The sequence below is a fragment of the Dama dama genome, chromosome 15 (assembly GCF_033118175.1).
Source record: "Dama dama isolate Ldn47 chromosome 15, ASM3311817v1, whole genome shotgun sequence".
Taxonomy (NCBI): Eukaryota; Metazoa; Chordata; class Mammalia; order Artiodactyla; family Cervidae; genus Dama; species Dama dama.
The window spans coordinates 41,901,328-41,920,749 of NC_083695.1; the positions used below are offsets into that span (position 1 = coordinate 41,901,328).

The 19,422-nt window shown below is 42.7% G+C and overlaps 1 pseudogene; it reads right to left on the reverse strand.

Moving 5' to 3' along the window:
- Positions 1 to 15,142: 15,142 nt before the first annotated feature.
- On the reverse strand, positions 15,143 to 15,677 carry LOC133069856 (phosphatidylethanolamine-binding protein 1-like; annotated as a pseudogene).
- Between the last annotated feature and the right edge of the window lie 3,745 nt (positions 15,678 to 19,422).

Below are 19,422 nucleotides of genomic sequence, written 5' to 3' on the forward strand. Positions count from 1 at the left end.
TTATAGTTAGTATTACTAATTATTAGTATTTACTTCCTTACATACTTACTTATTTGGCCATGTCCAGTCTTAGTGTTTCAGATATGTTGCCTTTTAGACTACTATATGTCTAAGAGAACATGTCAGTTAGGAATTTAGATTTCCTGAAGTTAAGGAAAGAGATCAGAGCTACATCAATGAAAGAGGTAGATGGTATTTAAAGGAATAGAATTGAATGAGGTAATCTAAAGAGAGAATATTAAGAACATAAAGAGATTTGTATACTGGTTCTTCTTTTATAGGTCAGAATATTAGATAAACAATTTTTAACTTTTCTTTTTTCTAAGTATTTAAAACTGTAACTTTCTAAGCATAGCTTTACCTTCACTTAACAAGTTTTAATATGTTGTATTTTCATTATCATCAGTGAGAAATATTTTTAATTTCCCTTGAAATTTCTTGAGTCCTGGGTTATTAAAAAATGTGTAATTTCTAACCTAGCAATATATCTAGAACATCTTTCCAGGCAAGTAGATGTAACCATACCACATAGTTTTAATGGCTACATATTATCCTATCATACTCTAATGTATTTAACCCAATAGCCACTTACGCCAGTTAAATTTTCAGTGTTATAAACACTGCTGCAATGAATAATTTTGTGCCTTACTGCCTTGCAAAGTTTACACACATAATAAACAAAAGAGACAAAAATCAAACTCCAAATCTCAGGCTCTAAATATTTCTGATCTTCCATGTAGGTTTGCTGAATCATAGGCGATTTTAGACTTAAAGTTATAAAAATCTTTGCAATTCTACTGACTTTATCATAAACAAAATTAAAATACAAATGGAAAACTTGAGAGATATAGTTGCATTATAAAAGCTTAATAATACTTTATGTGCTTTAATCAGGATAGATAAAGTATGCTACAGAAACAGATCTCAATGATTTAACAAAAGGCAGTGAGGTTATTTATTAATTATACACAGACAACATGCATTGGTGAGGGGTTTACCAGGGCTTTCCTGATAGCTCAGTTGGTAAAGAATCCACCTGCAATGGAGGAGACCTGGGTTCAATCCCTGTGTTGGGAAGATTCCCTGGAGAAGGGAAAGGCTACCCACTCCAGTATTCTGATCTGGAGAATTCCATGGACTGCATTGTCCATGGTGTTGCAAAGAGTTGAACACAACTCAGCGACTTTCACTTTCACTTTTCCCTCCACAAAGAAACTCAGGATAAAGCTGGCAGGTAGCCATGGCCATCACCTGGTGATTGGGGGCCTGATCCCTCCATCTGCCTCTTCACTGTGAACCCAGGCCCTCAGATGCCAAGGAGACAGTATCCCCCATGCAGCAAATGTACATAAGTGTGAGCTTTCAGGCTTCCCAGGTGGTGCTAGTGGTAAAGAACTTGCCTGTCAATGCAAGAGATGTAAGAGACGCAGGTTCAATCCTTGGGTTGGAAAGATCCCCTGGAGGAGGGCATATTAACCCACTCCTGTATTCTTGCCTGAGAAATCCCATGGACAGAGGAGTCTGGTAGGCTACAGTCCATAGGGTCACACAAAGTCAGACATGACTGAAACAATTTAGCAAGCACATGAACTTTTTTAAGGACCCTTAAAAGCTGTAATATAGGTGATGGCTTTTCCAAGATAAACCACACTTGCAAAACCAACAAAATTAACAGATTAATTTAATAATTATCCCAGATTAACAGAGGTTCCATGATCTTTTGATGCCACATCAAAAAAATCATTGCATGTCTTCCTGAATCACTACACCAGGAGACAATAAAGCATGGAAAAGTGATACTTGATCTAAAATTCCTTGACCATAAGTGAAACACTTCATTTGTACCCAAAACCTGCTGGCTATAGAGCTAAGTACATAACCCTACCTAACCACAAGGGAGCTGAGAAAGGTCTTCCTAAGCATTCAGGAAGAAAAAAGAACCAAGTATGCATGAGCATTGGAATCTACCACAATCTATTTTTCTGGTCATCAAGAATTCAACAAATTCCTCTTCCACAATAACAAACAACCCAGAAAACAAATAAAAAACAACAGAACTACCTGCTCCCCAAGGGAGAAAACATCAAATAATATAATGTCACCAAAGTCAAATCAAATCCTAGGCTCAAGGTCAGTTTCTCCATCAGTCCTAGCTCTTCTTGATCCAGAGCAAAAATGACAAATTATTTGCTTCCACATGCATCCATCATACAGCACCAGGACAGGGGCAGATTCACTGCAATAAATACTCCCATTCAGAATGCTGAAGAATGGGAAACAAAGAATCACTAGTTCATGACAATTCTGAATTCCAACTGGGTAGACACTGTGATGTCTAGAGAGTGGGATGAGGTGAGAAGCTCTGATTCTGTCCTCTAGGAGTAGCTCTCTTTTCCATCATTCTGTGGCTCCTAGCCTCTGCCTGCCAGATATTCTCCTCAGCCACATCTGAAGTGGGAACTGGAGAATACATCCTCCTTCAGACTTGAGCAGTTTTCTCAGACTTCCTGCTTGTAGAGGATAGGTTTTATTTTCCAGCCTTGATGACTGGCAAAATATTATCCCAAGTGAAGATACTTTCCTTCCTTAGAACAATTTTGATATTAACTATGAAAAAAAAATTATTATTTTGTAACCCACACCATTCTTAATGAGAAAAATTTGAAACAATCAAACTGTCCTAGAAGAGGGGATTTAATCAACTATTATACACCCATAAGGTGTCCAAAATATATTGTTATGTAATAGGGATTATGGAATCATAAGTTGTTTAGGTGATGCCAGTTTTGCAGATGAAAGGGAAGGAAGGAAGGGGAATAAATTCTGGAAACCTCTTCACCAAAGTTAAACTTTAAAGTATATTTAGGATGTGCTTGGTCATTTTAGTTTTATGTATGGTGGGGGTGTTTCATCATTCCTTTTGCTGATTTCTATGATTTAATGTTTCCCAAGTAAAAATGAATTTCTTGTGTAAAATACAATTATTAAAATGTAAAGATTGACAAAAATCTCAAAATGAAAGAGTTTTATTTTAAATCTCTTCTGCTGCCTGGAATACATAAAAAAAGCCTACCCAGCCATCTCTGCATACCTTGGTAATCACACGTGTAAGCAATGTGACAACTTACACAGAAACACATGAGTTTTGGGCCCTAAAGCAACTTCGTGGAATGCACGACCATTTTGAGGTTAAGACTTCTCTGATATCTCAATCTATGTCCTGTGTGTACATGTTTGTGTGTGTGTGAGAGAGAGAGAGAGAGAGAGAGAGAGATGGGGTGGGGGTGGGGAGGAACAACAGAGAGAAAGCTTGCACATTTTAATATGTGTTTGACATTTCCTTGGAAGATAGGATCCTGTCACATACTACCAGAGAAAGATGGTAGGGGTTGAAATTAGACTGTAAGTTACACACAGCTCAAGCTCTGTTCTTGACAACAGCCTTAATATAAGGCATTCTTTTAACCTATCTGAGATTCTGTCTCTCTCATAAAATGTCATAGAATCTCATAAAATCATGACTAGTAATAATTTCTACCTGACAGGGATTTTTTGAGAACCAGGTGAGATGATGCAGTGGAAAACATTTCCTAATCTGTAAATCACCTCATCTAAGGATTTGTGACTTGGCTTCTAGTCCTGTTAATAAATAGCACCACCCTTAGCACATAGTAGGTGCTCAATAAATACCAAAAATTGTTTCCTTCTAGCTTCTGACAGAGCTAAACAATGCCAAAGTAGAACAAATAAAATCATGTAAAATCAAGTTTGTGATTTTTCTGTTACTGTCCACTCTCTCACCTGCCTGCCACCACCAGCTCACATTGTCAGAAAGGTTTATTTTGTGAGGGAAGTGATGTGACAAAAGAAGAAATAAAGCGACATGTGTACAATTTTTTTTTTTTTTGAGTCTGTGAACAACAGTGTAGCATTTGCTATAAACCGCAGGTGAAATAAAGCATCTATGTGCCAAAAATGATTGGGTCTACCTCAATCCAATCCCTTAGATGAATCCATGAATTACTTTCAATTCTTGGTTCCATTGAGCTACAGAGGTTTCCAAACTGAAATCCTGCTACTGCCTTCAATAGGAGCAGAAGATGGAAAAGCTATTTCTTTAATAAGAATTTGGTAGGAAATTGTTTCTTTGTGCCTCCTCCTCCCAGTGGAGTGGTTTCCAGTTTTCAAAAGGAAAGGGGACTCCTGTAACTTGTCCAAACCAAGACATTTTGAGATAACAGATAATGCACGATTTGCTTTTCAGAAATAGAGTCCTATATCTCAGGAGTTCTGAAGGAGGAAGAACTAAATTGACTTGTGAGAAATCAAGGAAAAAAGTTGTCCAATCTTCCCACAGCACAGGAAAAAATTTTAACCTCTTACAAAGCCTGAGTCCTATCCACAGGTCATAGTTGAGGCTCATTTCTAAGGCAATCCATAATATATTCTAACTGGATTGACTTTTCTAAGTTTTTAGATAAAGATTTTGATTCCAGGCCTGAATGCTCACAAAAATTTTGGAAAACAAATGAGAACAGCTCTGCATCTTGCAACATAGCATCAGTTCTTTTTTTGCCATTAACATTTTATTTTGAGATAGTTATAGATTCATATGGACTTGAAAAATTACTACAGATACATCCTCACTTTACTCAGCTTCCTTCAGTGGTAACATCTTGCAAAATTATGGTAAAATATCACAACCAGGATATTCACATTGATACAGTCTACTGATCTTTGTTAGATTTCCCCAGGTGTGTGTGTGTGTGTATTTCTATGAAATGTCATCAGATGTGTAGGTTGACATGGTACTTGCAGCACCAATCCTTTTTTTAGATCCAGCTTTTTCAGTCATTCAAATCACCAGCTTGGCTCCTTGAGTTAACAGCACTGACTTAAACTACCAATGAACAATTGCAAACTTTATCACTGCATTTTGCAAACACTCCCATAAACTCTTTCATTTCACTCTTGCCATAACAAATTGGCACTATTTAGTCCTAATTCTAAATACTAGGTTGTGTTACTACCATTTTATAGCTAAAGAGACTAGATTTCAGAATGAGGACGTGACTGACCAAGGTCATAGCACTATTAGTGGCAGAGTTGGGATTCAATCCCTGCCTTCAACCCCAAGTCCTGTGTGCTTTACTTTCCCCCTATAACAGAGAAGACCACGTCCCCAAATAATGTCATAAATCATAAAATCACAAAGGGACATGTGAATGTCCCTTTCAAAAAGAGACTGATTCCTTTGGCAGTCACTCATCTGCACCTAGGCTGTAATACTTACTTTGTTGGGCTAATCAGACAAATCAAACAGAAAAATTGAATCACACTGAAGTAAGCTTGAGCAGGACCTTTTGAATCAGTTATACCTATTCAGTTTTAGGTGGACTGCTTTGCCAGCAACAAGGTTGGTCAAGTGGGTATAAGCAAACTACAACACTTGTTCTCTCACTCATTCTGAATATAGTCTAGGAGACCAGACCAGCATACTTTTCAACAATTAGAGGAAAAATATATTACTGTGTATGATAAATATCTCAAGTTGTGTGGCCTTCCATGGACAAGAGCTATTGGAGTCCAGGAAAAGTTGAGACACTTAAGACAATGATTTATTCTGTCATCTCTATTTCCTATAAAAGTATGACCTTTGATAAAACCAGTGGGAGAAGAAAAGAAACCAGAAGTATCTTGGAAACACCAAGAATAATGCTTCACTGTGAATGATCTTCCTGGTTTGGTGAGCTGCAAACTCAGCCAACTGACAGGTTTTCCTGAGGGAAAGATAAAGAATAACCCCATCCCCACAGCCATGCAGCAAGAACAAACTGTAAAAAATGAACAGATAGGCTCAGACAGATGACAGAGAGAGAGAGAGTGAGCTACCTAAGTAGGGTGGCAGCCTGCTTGAGCAGAATAAGAGGAAAAAAACCAGGCCAAGGGTTATCAGCAGCAACAGTCAAACAAATGCAAAGTACAGAGGTCATGGTGACCTGAAATCACAGCCTCGAATTTGGGGATATTCCTCTCTGTCTTCACTTCCCTTGAACTTAGCAGGCATGTGGCCAATTCAACCAAGAGAGTATGGCAGAAAGCATGTTGTGGGACTTTCAAAGCTGGGTCATAATGCACGCATGCATGCGTGCGTGCTCAGTCGTGTCTGACTCTTTGTGACCCGATGGACTATAGCCCGCCAGGCTCCTCTGTTCACGGGATTTCCCAGGCAAAAATACTGGAGTGGGTTGCCATTTCCCTCTCCAGGGGACCTTCCTGACCCAGCAATCGAACCTGCATCTCCTGCGTCTCCTTCATTGGCAGGCGGATTCTTTTCCACTGAGCCACCTGGGAAGCCTGGGTCATAATGTCCATGCTCTAAGTTGCCATGTTGGATGGGTTCCATGCAGATTCTCCAGATGAGTAAGCTGAGCCCAACCTTCCTGCCATTCCAGCAGAAGCAGCAGGCTTGCAAGTGAAGAAGTTTCCAGATAAGTCTAATCATTTAAATCATTGCCAACCACTCGAGTCTTCCCAGACATCATGGGGAAGAGAAAACCCTTTCTTTCCAAATTCTGATCAATGAAATCCAAAAGCAAATTCAAATGGCTGTCTTAAGTCACTAAGTTTTCAGGCTCTTTGTTATGCCACAATAATCAGAACAGAAGGTAAAAATAAAGGTAAAATAGGGTAGAAAGAGATAAGTTTAGCACAGGAAGTAGAATTAAGCGTGACCAGAGAAAGCAGCAGAAATGTAAAAGGGAAAGTCAATGGTAAGAAAAGGCATTAGCTTCTAAGGACTATTAATCTATGCCACAAATCCCATTCTGAGTGCCAGCAACACATATAAAATGCTATAATTACATTCTTTTGTGACATTATGAGATTATTCTTCAGTAAATGACCAACCAACCATTTACATTTTTCCTTCTATGTAAAAGAGACAGCTTTATCTTTTGCCAGATTCAGCCTATCTGGTACCTCTTCGGCCTGCAGCATCAATCTCACAAAGCCTCAGGGAAATGATACCCAAGGTATTGGCTTATCAGTACAGTGGGGGTTGGGGGGTGTTGTTGCAGGGAATCCCCCATGTCCTAGAGCTGCTCTGCACCTTGAGGGCTCAGTCCATCTGACATCATTTTCCTGAATTCTAACTTGGAAAAATTCTAGCCTTCATATCTTTGACAACACCAGGCTGAGCTGTTGACGCCTTTCACCTGCCTGAGCTGGAGTCTGCCTCCCTTGAACTTTCTGCTGGCATCTTACTTGCATATAACTTATCATGGTGTGTATGAAGTCACTTCAGTCATGTCTCTTTGCAACCCCATGGACTGCAGCCCACCAGGTTCCTCTGTCCATGGAATATCCCAGGCAAGAATACTAGAGTGAGTCGCCCTTTCCTACTCCAGAGAATCTTCCTCCCTCAGGAATCAAACCCATGTCTCCTGCGTTTCCTGCATTGGCAAGCAGGTTCTTTACCACTAGCGCCATTTGGGAAGTCCAGGTATTGTGGTAGATGGATAAAAATGTATATAATATATCTGGATTTATATGATTTCAGAATACTTTTTAATTATAGTACTGTTTTGGGTTACCATAACTTTTCATATGTTGAACATGAAATATCAAGAATTATAAGGCTTTTGGTTTTGTTTCAAATATATTCCTGTAGGCAACCAGCATATATTAGCCTTTTTGATTGCAGTCTTTTTGAACATAGATAAGGAATATCTGTAACATGATACTGGGCATACCCCCTGACTCAGATGCTTCCATAGCGTCAGACCAGAGTCCCCACGTCCCTTTGAATGTCTGCATGGTGGACAACCAGCAACCTGATTTTAGGGAATTGCCCTGAAGCTCAGTGAGTTCTCCAAGCCCCAGTACCAGCTTCCTCTAGCTCCACAGTCTGCTAGCTCTGACCCAGACCGCCTTGTAGCTAAGTTCACCTGAGTTGTGACAACTCCTGCCAAAAGTGCACCATTTTGATAACAGATCAAACATCACCCACCCGGATCCCTTGTGAAGCCTCTTTTCTTTTAAGCACCTCCTCCCATGATTCCCCAGATACCACTGAGCCAGGTCAAAAATGTATGCCAGCTCAGTGCTTCCTGGATTTACTAGCACTATCCTGCAAAGCAAGTCTGTCCCTGTGGAGTGGTTTGTCTAAGTGGGATATTTAAGTTTAAATTGCCAGTTAATACCTGGGGAGCTGAACCCCGGCTTACTCAGCTCTGAGAATGGAGGAAAGATTTAATGGGCCTCAAAGTCTCACAGATTGACAGTTTAAGCAGAAATTTTCAAATTTTTGAAAGGAACAGAACAGCTTTCCTACTTCAGCTGCTAGAAGAGGAAACGGAGCTGGAGGAGGTAACAACCTGATAATCCGCCCCTCCCCGCCGCCCGACCTTGGCAAGAAAACTCAGTTGCGAGGTTACAGAACACCACGTCAAGGGTCACAGGAATCAGCAGAGACATCCCATCAGCCAACGACAAGCATCAGAGAAATACCCAACAACGGACTCCTTTCTCCCAGAAAGAGGGAAGCAGGAGTCGGTGTGAGAGGATGGGAGGAGGAGTTCTGAGCCTTGATTGAGCCCCATTGTTGAGCTGTCTGGGAAGACTGCACAGCTGGGCTAAGTGTTGTACTCAGCAAAGCACATGATGGACGGTGCCTTTGTGCCGGGGACACTCCAGTCATCACGGGGCCTTCAACAGCCGAGAAAATTAAAGCCTTTCCAGGCCCTTTCACAACACACCTGATTTCTGTATTAAATTTGAGGGTGAATGGACATTGTGTTGGGTAATTGCCAGCCCCGAATGTCACCAGGCAATGGGCTCCCTGTGATCTTCTTAGACAATGGGGGAAAGCAGCTCGCCTGATATTTTGGCAGTCCCCCTGCCCCTGCACTAGCGATAGCACTTAGAAGAGAATGACCGGGTTCCCATCCTATTAACTTCCAACCCCACCCAATCTTGTATTAAAAAGAGGATCTATATGTTTCTGACTCCTAGTCACCAGAATGGCAGGGAAGCCATCTGGTTTGACAGCAGAACCCTCCCCAGGCAGGAAGCATCAGGTACCCGGCAGGAAAGAGGGAGAGATGAGTCTGGACAAAATAGGAAACAGCCAGGGTGTCCCTGAAGCCCACATGGTCACAGCCACAGGACACAGACAATCACATACTGATCAGGCTGAAGGCTCTTTGGTGGGAAACTGCAGACATTCTCAGCGGTTAGCAGGATGGGCTGGTTTGATGGCAGTGGCCTATCTGTGGCTGGTCAACCTGAGTATCATCCCAGGATACCTGCATATCAGGCATGAAGCTAGCTGGTTTGCACACTATTGAGGGAACTCAATTTCTTGGAATCCTCACAGTAACCCAGTTTACAGAGAGAGACACTGAGGTTCTGGGAGGTTCAGTGCCACGCTCAAGATCACACAGCTGCTTACAGAGGTGGTATTCAAATATTTATTTGTACGTATTTGTTTGGCTGCACCAGGTCTTAGTTGCAGCACACACAATCTCTGATCTTCGTTGTGGCATGCAGGATATTTAGTTGTGACATATGAACTCTTAGTTGGGGCATGTGGGATCTAGTTCCCTATCAGGGATCAAACCTGGGCCCCCTGCATTGGAAGCATGAAGTCTTAGCCACTGGACCACCAGGGAAGTTCCCAGAGGTGGTATTCAAGCCCAAGCCTCTCCAATCCCTCATGTGGTTTATATAATAAATCAAGGAAAGATGATGGTGCTTCTCTGGGCTTAAAACCAAAGGGTAGTCCACTGAAGAGATAGGCCTGGAGTGAGGAAGCTGGGAGCAAGGGGAGAAGAAGTCTGGCTTGGTGATCATTCTTCAGGGAGGTCCAAACCTGAAGCTCCTGCAGGTCTCCTGGGGCCTCATTTCACTCTGACACTGTAGATACCACAGTGGGGAGAGCAAGTCTCTCATCTCCCCTCTCATCCTCTATAACACTGTCCACAATATGACCCGATGCAAGATGGGATCCTCCTTGGCTCAGAGACCTCCCTATTGTAAGTCCTCTGAATACAGTTTCTAGTACATGAATGGAAGGGGCTAAAGACAGGACATAAAGACTGGAATCTGCTCACTGTTTGCCTTAAAAAACTCAGATGTTCATGGGAATCCCTCCAGGGCCTGGTCTCTACTCTCATCATTGCCCTTGGGTGTCCCAAATCAACATCACTAATCCTATGCTAAGTCCCTACCCTTATGACTTCATTTAGTCATTCTGTGAAGAACCTATCTCCAGAACCTATCACCAGCACGTCCCTGGTGGCTCAGATGGTAAAGTGTCTGCCTACAATGCGGGAGACCTGGGTTCAAACCCTGGGTTGGGAAGATCTCCTGGAGAAGGAAATGGCAACTCACTCCAGTATTCTTGCCTGGAAAATCCCACAGATGAAGGAGCCTGGTAGTTTACAGTCCATGGGGCCAACAAAGAGTTGGGATGCAACTGAGTGACTTCACTTTCTTATCTCTGGATACAGTCATATTGGAGGGTTAGTGAATTTATGATATATGAGTTTGTGGGGACACAATTCAGTCTACGACAGTGGTTACGATTATTTGGATATACCTAGTATTTTCTACTCCTCAGCTGAAACGACCATGTCACTAGGGGAGGGTAAGGCTCGGCCCCCAGGACACCGCTGTTACCATCACGTGTGCTGGGTGCTGCTGAGACAGAAGCAGCCACCACGTCCCAAACAGGGGTCATGAGCCTCCTAGGACGGGCCTGCAGGCCCGGGCCCACTGTAGTTGGTCATCATGTGATCAACACCTGTGTCCACACATAACGTGGCCTTCACTGAGGGCCAGAACTGGCATCATCCCAGTTGGTGGCACCATCAGGGGTGCTGGACAGGCCCTGGCAAGGCTTTACCCAGGATGATGAGATGCTTGCACTGCTGCAGGAATCTATTTTGCTTACAGGACAAGAGGACCATGAGCCACAGGCAGTGGTAGAGGTCAAGGAAAATCTTGACTTCTCCAGTTACATCCACAGAGGACAGCAGCAAGGTGGTAAAGGCAGACTTCCAGTCCTCCAAAACAGCCCCTGAGGAGTGGCACCTTCTCAGGGCTTCCTCATGGAAGCTGTGGGTGGCATGAGCAGGAGAAGCCATTCCCCTCACAGGACAACACCAGTCTGCCTCTTTTTCCCAAGCCAGTTTCTTGGCAGCTTTGCTGGGACATGTAGGACTGGCAGTGTGCGTAGATGCTTTGCACACTGAGAGAGACCTCCTTTCTTGCATCTAAACGTGCTTCAGCTGCCCAAACTGGGATCCATGGAAACCAGAGGCAAAGGAACCTCAGTCACAATGAAATCCTCCTATGGGCAAAGCCCCCTACAGAAAGGTTGGTAAACCAGATGATGCTGACATCATCCTTGTCACCTTCTTCCTCCCTTTCATCTTAGTAGTTAAGAGCAGGGACTCTTTATTGGGTGGGGTTGAACATTAGCTCTAACTCTATAACCAGGTGAACTGCAGAGGGTATATAACTCTGCCTCAGCTTCCTTATCTAGAAAATGGAGCTGATAACAGACCTAAGTAACAGGCTTATTGTGAGGACCAAATGAATTAACAAAGCACTCATTAAGCAGTTATTATTACTGTATTTACTACCATGCACAGAGCTAACATACTTAGGACATGGCATGTATTAGGCACTCTACTGAGGGCTGTGTAAAATAACCTTTTTTAAATCTACCTATTGTGATCAACAACCAATAGATTAAAATATAAAGATAAATAATGTACATATATATATAAGTATATATATATATAGATTGAAATTGAAAATGAAAGTGTTAGCCCTCAGTCATGTCCATCTCTTTGTGACCCTATGGACACACCAGGTTCCTCTATCCATGGAATTCTGTGGGTAAGAAACGTGAAATGGGTTGCTATTCCCTTCTCCAGAAGATCTTCCCAACTAGGGGATGGAACCAGTCTCCCACATTGCAGGCAGATTTGTTACCATCTGAGCCGCCAGAGAAGATTAGATAGATAAATAAATTAGATAGATAGATACATAGATAAAATAGATGCATATCAGAGTATATCTCTAGATTTATAAATAGAAAATAAATGTGAAAAAATGAAACTAGAAGATATTAAGATTGTCCATAGTTAGTCAAATATCAAAGCAAACTTGAAACCTACATCTGTCTGACCCTAAACCTGGAATTTCTTCACCACAACGAAGAAGAACCTGTTCCATTCCTGTATGCTTTGGAGAGCAGCTCAATGTCCCAGGATGGGCAGGGCCTGTCCCCATTCACGGTCTCCAGTGCTCAGAGGATCATGGACACAGTACTTCTGCAGGAACAGGAGGGCCCAGTTTCCACAGGGCCGCCTTCTTCTTGCACAGCCAGCACTTCTGGAAACAGCAGGTATTGTGCCAACCACAGCCACACCCTGAAAGGAGAACTTCCTGCACATCCTGGCACATGGTAGTGACCGAGTAACACAGAGAGTCAACACACCAGGGCTCCCTTTCTCCAACTCCCAGCGTCTCTGCCAACTCTCCGGCTGTAGGACCTCTGCCTACTCTTTAATCTTGTCTCCTAAGTACTTCACAGTAAAACTGGAAGCTCAGGGCGATGAGACAGGACCAATGAGGGAGGCTGGAAGGTTGCTGTGTTAAAGAGTTGGCTCAGTGCTTTCACAAACAACTCCCAAATCTCAGGGGCTTAATGCAACCAAAGTCTGCTTCTTGCTGACGTCAGAGGCCACACTGAGCTGGCAAGGGAGGAGGGATAAGCAAGAGTTGCTCTACTCCATGGAGTCCTTCAGGGACCCAGGCACCTTCCATTTAGTTGCACCTCTTATCTCCTGAACCCTTTGGAGCCCTCTAGACTTTGGAGTTCTGCACTGGGTCTTCTGCATCTGTCTGGTCAACACGGCAAGAGAGAGCCAGTATGGAGTGTCTATCATGCAGGAGGGTTGTTCCTTTTGCTTCATTGTTTTAGGCCAGGCAGCATGTGGGATCTTAGTTTCCCAACCAGGGATCGAACCCAGGCCCCCTGTCTCGGGAGCACAGAGTCCTAACCACTGGACCGCCAAGGAAGTCCGCGACACAGAATGTATTTTAGATGCAGGGCCTAGAAATGGCAGCCATCAATTCTATCAACAGTCCATTTGCCAAAACTATCACCTAACTGCCAAGAGGACTGAAAAATGTATTCAAGCTGTGTGTCCTTCCAGGGTGGGGCAGGAAAGAAAGAAAAAAAGAAAGGGAGTTTGTTGAAAATCTACAGCTTTCTGCTACAATCTCCATTTCCTTAGGTAATTGCTGACCATGTGTCATTTAAAAGGTGGCAGGAACTAACTTCGCCAACCTGAATTCCCCTTGGCACAGCCCAAACTATCCACCCTCTTGGAGTTCTGACACAAACACAAAGGAAGACAAATCATTCAGGATCAGCCCCGCTGGATCCTGTCAAGTTCAGGAATGCAAATGACTAGGATGTAGGTTCCTATTACACACCCAAGGCACTGGGATGCGGGTGCAGCCACACTCAAGCACTCTACAAAAAAGGGAAGTTCACCTAAAAGACACTGTGGTTGCTCACATCCCCTCTCCTTTCCCCTGCACTCCACCGTCTTCAACAAAGCTGGACTTTCTTGGCACCCCCACGGGGCATGAACCCTCAATGAGACTAGCTGCTTGAGGTCTCTGGAGCCAACAAGAGACGCGCCACCTCCAAAGTCCTGTCATTCTCCAGTGGCAAGTGCAGCAGCCAGCAGGACTGCAGCAAACCCACTATTATCTCTGTGATTGTTCTGTAAGCACTTTTTTTTATTTATATAAACATTTAATTGTTATTGTTATTAACAGTTATTGAAAATTAATGTTTAATGACATGAGAAATTTGTCACAATATGTTGCAAGAAAAAAAGGAGGCTACAAAGCAATATACAATATAATTCTATTTTTATAAATATATACTATAGTGGTGTGTGTATGCATATATACATCTAGAGAGATAGACTTCTGGTTGATGTATTATAATTTTTAGTTGCTCCATGAGCTTTCTCAATTGAAAAATTGTATAAAACAACACTATTTACATAAATTAGAAATTTGAAGTCAGAAATATTTAAAGTAATTTAAAATGTTCATCCTGATTCTTTTTTCTTTTCATTTTTTTTCCATCTACACAGTGTCTTTATTTTTGTTCAACTATAAGCAAACAGCAAAATTAACATAGTGTTCACCAACTCCAGACTGGCTTGCTTTCTTACAGCAAAGAGGAATCAATTTAACAAGCACAAACTTTTGGATTTCTGATAACCTCTTACCCAGCCCTGCTGCTCATCTAGATGGCCAGGCTTTAACAGCAAAGCGACTTCTTCTCTGAGCTTTTTCCAGTATTGCTCTTTAAAGGAGCCAGAGCGGGACACTGACACCCAGCAACCATCCTGAGACGTTAAGGGTTAGTGGACATGCCATCCCCTGGTTGTCTTGGTGAGACAAGGCCATGAAAACACATGCCAGTAGGTGCTTTCACACACAATTCAGGCTCACAAAGGTGGAGGCAATCAATCTCTTTTTTGTTTTCACCCTCCCTTAAAGATTCTTTGGTGGCTCAGACGGTAAAGTGTCTGCCTATAGTGCGGGAGACCCAGGTTCGATCCCTGGGTGGGGAAGATTCCCCTGGAGAAGGAGGTAGCAACCCACTCCAGTATTCATGCCTGGAAAATCCCATGGACTGAGGAGCCTGGGGGCTACAGTCCATTGGGTTACTAAGAGTTGGACACAACTGAGCGGCTTCACTTCAAAGATTCTTTGAAGCTCTAATACTGCAGACCTGGTCTTTTTACCAGAATTTTTTTTCTTCTTTTAAGTCTGGGTTGTTGTTCTTGTATTAACATTTTGATAAACCCCATCACAGTACCAAAGAATCCCCCCACCAAAACGGAGTTCAAATTTGATCAAAACATACACTCCCTAAAATTATACAAGACAGGCAAAAGGAAAGAAAAGTCACCCTAAATCTAAATCTGACCGCTCAGGGCTTGGGCAGGGAGATTGGGGGGCGGGGGGGACATCTACATGCATCGCTAAACTGGAACACTGTTTGGGAACTCTGGGACAGTGTCCAACTCCTCTACATCCCAGACAGCTGCTCCTAGAGTTTGGGCACATAATCGTCCCATTCAGCCTGGTAACACGTGCCGGCCACTAGGGTCCAGAGCTCATACTTTTTGCGGAAAGAGGCCACCTTGAATTTGCCACGGTGGTCTCCAGATCAGTTGCTGAGAATGGGATTGTCACCATGCTCACAAACCAGCCAGACGTAGCGGTGCAGGCCTGTACCCTTGGGAGGCCTAGAGCCCACATAATTGGAGGGAACTGTGACTGCTGATGTTGTTGCCCTTCACATTGACCACCAGGAAATGGTGCCATTCCCTGTATTTGGGGTCCTTCCTGCTGGGAGCACCAGATCTGTCAAGACCAAGGTGTATAATTTACCTGGATCAAGGTCATCCCATGTAATGCTAGTAGGCCGGTTCTTAACCTGGGTGGGTGTCAGCACTTCGCACAGTTCGTCAACCTCCGCCGTGCCGCAGAGGGTGCTGCGGCCTCTCATCGACTTCCTGCAGGCTCAAAGGCACGGACCACTTGCTGAGGTCCAGTGGCATCGCAGAGCTCAGCGGTTTAGACAGCAGGGAAAGCGGCTTGTGGATTCGCGCAGGGTAGGAGCATGGATTCACAGCAGTCTGCAAACTGTGCGGAGGCGGAGTGCATGCGCCAGAGCCACCGCCCCAGCCCATCACGCTCCTCCATTCACCGGCGGGGAGGGGCCCCACTCTGCTTTCTGATTGGCCCAGCCCGGTAGTGCCTCTTTTTATTTTTTTATTGAAGGATAATTGCTTTACAGAATTTTGCTGTTTTCTGTCAAACCTCAACATGAATCAGCCATAGGTATACATATATCCCCTCCCTTTTGAACCTCTCTCCCATCTCCCTCCCCATCCCACCCCTCTAGGTTGATACAGAGCCGCTGTTTGAGTTTCCTGAGCCACACAGCAAATTCCCCTTAGCTATCTATTTTACATATGGTAATATAAGTTCCATGTTACTCTATCCATACCTCTCCTCCCCTCTCCCCATGTCCATAAGTCTATTCTCTATGTCTGTCTCTCCATTGCTGCCCTGTGAATAAATTCAGTACCGTTTTTCTAGATTCCATATACGTGCATTAGAATACAATATTTATCTTTCTCTTTCTGACTCACTTCACTCTGTATAGTAGGTTCTAGGTTCATCCACCTCATTAGAACTGACTCCAATGTGTTCCTTTTTATGGCTGAGTAATATTCCATTGTGTATATGTACCACTACTTCTTTATCCATTCATCTGTCGAAGGACATCTAGGTTGCTTCCATGTTCTAGCTATTGCAAATAGTGCTGCAGTGAACAATGGGATACATGTGTCTTTTTCAACCCTGGTTTCCTCAGGGTATATGCCTAGGAGAGGGAATGCTGGGTCAAATGGTGGTTTTATTCCTAGTTTTTAAGGAATCTCCATACTATCCTCCATAGTGGCTGTATCAATTTACATTCCCACCAACAGTACAAGAGCCTTCCCTTTTCTCCACACCCTCTCCAGCATTCATTGTTTGTAGACTTTTTGATGATGGCCATTCTGAACAGTGTGAGGTGATATCTCATTGCAGTTTTGATTTGTATTTCTCTAATAATGAGTGATGTTGAGCATCTTCTCATGTGTTTATTAGACATCTGTATGTCTTCTTCAGAGAAATGTCTGTTTAGGTCTTTTTCCAAGTTTTTGATTGGGTTGTTTTTCTGGCATTGAGTTGTATGAGCTGCTTATATATTTTGAAAATTAATCCCTTGTCAGTTGTTTCAATTGCTATTATTTTCTCCCATTCTGAGGGCTGTCCTTTCACCTTGCTTATAGTTTCCTTTGCTGTGCAAAAGCTTTTAAGTTTAATCAGATCCCACTTGTTTACTTTTGTCTTTATTTCCATTACTCTAGGAGGTGGGTCATAGAGGATCTCACTTTGATTTATGTCACTGAGTGTTCTGCCTATGTTTTCCTCTAAGAGTTTTATAGTTTCTGGTCTTACATTTCAGTCTTTAATCCATTTTGAGTTTATCTTTGTGTATGGTGTTAGGAAGTGTTCTAATTTCATTCTTTTACATGTAGCTGTCCAGTTTTCCCAGAAACATTTATTGTAGAGGCTGTCTTTGCTCCTTTGTATATTCTTTCCTCCTTTGTCAAAAATAAGGTACCCATAGGTACATGGGCTTATTTCTGGGCTTTCTATCTTGTTCCATTGGTCTATATTTCTGTTTTTGTGCCAGTACCATACTGTCTTGATGGCTGTAGCTTTGTAGTATAATCTGAAGTCAGGAAGGTTGATTTGTCCAGCTCCATTCTTCTCAAGACTGCTTTGGCTATTCAGGGTCTTTTGTGTTTCCATATGAATTGTGAAATTTTTTGTTCTAGTTCTGTGAAAAATGCCATTGGTAATTTGATAGAGATCACATTGAATCTGTAGATTGTGTTTGGTAGTATAGTCATTTTCACAATATTGATTCTTCCTACCCAGAAACATGGAATATCTCTCCATCTGTTTATGTTGTCTTTGATTTCTTTCATTAGTGTCTTATAATTTTCTGTGTACAGTTCTTTTATCTCCTTAGGTAAGTTTTTTTCCTAGATATTTAATTCTTTTTGTTGCAATGGTAAATGGGATTGATTCCTTAATTTCTTTTTCTGATTTTTCATTGTTAGTATATATAAATGCAAGTGATTTCTGTGTATTGATTTTGTATCCTGAAACTTTGCTAAATTCACTGGTTAGCTCTAGTAACTTTCTGATACTATCTTAAGGGTTTTCTATGTACAGTATCATGTCACCTGCAAACAGTGAGAGCTTTATTTCTTCTTTTCTGATCTGGATTCCTTTTATTTCTTTTTCTTCTCTGATTTTTGTAGCTAAGACTTCCAAAACTATGTTGAATAATAGTGGTGAGAGTGGACACCCTTGTCTTGTTCCTGATCTTATGGGGAATCCTTTAATTTTTTCACCATTGAGAATAATGTTTGCTGTAGGCTTATCATATATGGCCTTTACTATGTTAAGGTAGGTTCCTTCTATGCCCATTGTTTGAAGAGTTTTAATCATAAATGGGTGCTGAATTTTGTCAAAGGCTTTTTCTGCATCTATTGAGATGATCATATGGTTTTCATCTTTCAATTTGTTAACATGGTGCATCACACTGATTGATTTATATATACTGAAGAATCATTGCATTCCTGGAATAAACCTAACTTGGTCATGGTGTATGAGCTTTTTGATGTGTTTCTGAATTCTGTTTGCTAAAATTCTGTTGAGGATTTTTGCATCTATGTTCATCAGTGCAAGCACTTTTTGAACCAGTTATGAGTCGGCAGCGGGATCCAAACAAATACATAAACAAGAAATGATCAGAACACATTTCCTGGCCTGGCAGAACCTAGGGTCTGTTGGGAGTGTACCAGAAAATAAGCAGTACAGTTGGGCATGATGCCTGCTGTGATGGGGAAGAAAAATATGCCTGCAGAACTCTGAAGCACTACCTAAGCCAGGCCTCAAGGACCAGGGAAGGCTCTTCTGCTCAAGGAATGTCTGAGACCCGTAGTATGAGAAGAAGCTACTCTCCCTGATGAAAGAGCAGTGCTGTCTGATCAGGCAGTGCATGGAGCATAAGCAGCGTCCCAAGACGGGAAATACCAAGTCATTCTGAGGGGCTGGAGAAGAGTCTGAGATGGAAAGGAGCAAAATAAGCCCAGAAAAGACATGCAGAGTCATGCAGTTGCCTTCGGGTACTATCCAAAGAGCTAATGAGCAGGCCCAGAAAAATGTAAAGGATGAAGATGTGATCAGATTTGTGTTGTAGGAAAATCATCTTCAGGTGGCATTTAGAAGGTCAAAGAGAGAGTGTGGAGCTGAAGGCAGGAGAGCAATGCAGAGACAGGCTACACAGTGGCGCTGGTGGACCAGGCAGTGCAGTGGAGGAAGGGGCAGAGGGCACCAGGGGTGAGAGGGTGCTCCATGCTCAAAGGCCCACGCTGTAGCAAGACCATTGATATGCAGTAACAGCAACATGGAGTGGGGCCCTGGCCACGCATACCGGGAGCTGCATCCAGTGGACCTAGGATCCTGTCCTTTTCTCAGGGTGCCAGGATGTTCCCTTCCCCAGGTGTCCTACCCGTGGGAAAAGCCACTTCCTGAGCATCAGCAGCCTTGGCACTTGATGAGTCATTCTCATGTTCCATCCTGCAAACCACATCTGGGGATGTGAGAGGAAGCAGGACCTCTGCTCAGTTTCCAGAAGGACTACAATAGGACAGCCTCCCAAGGACATGAGCA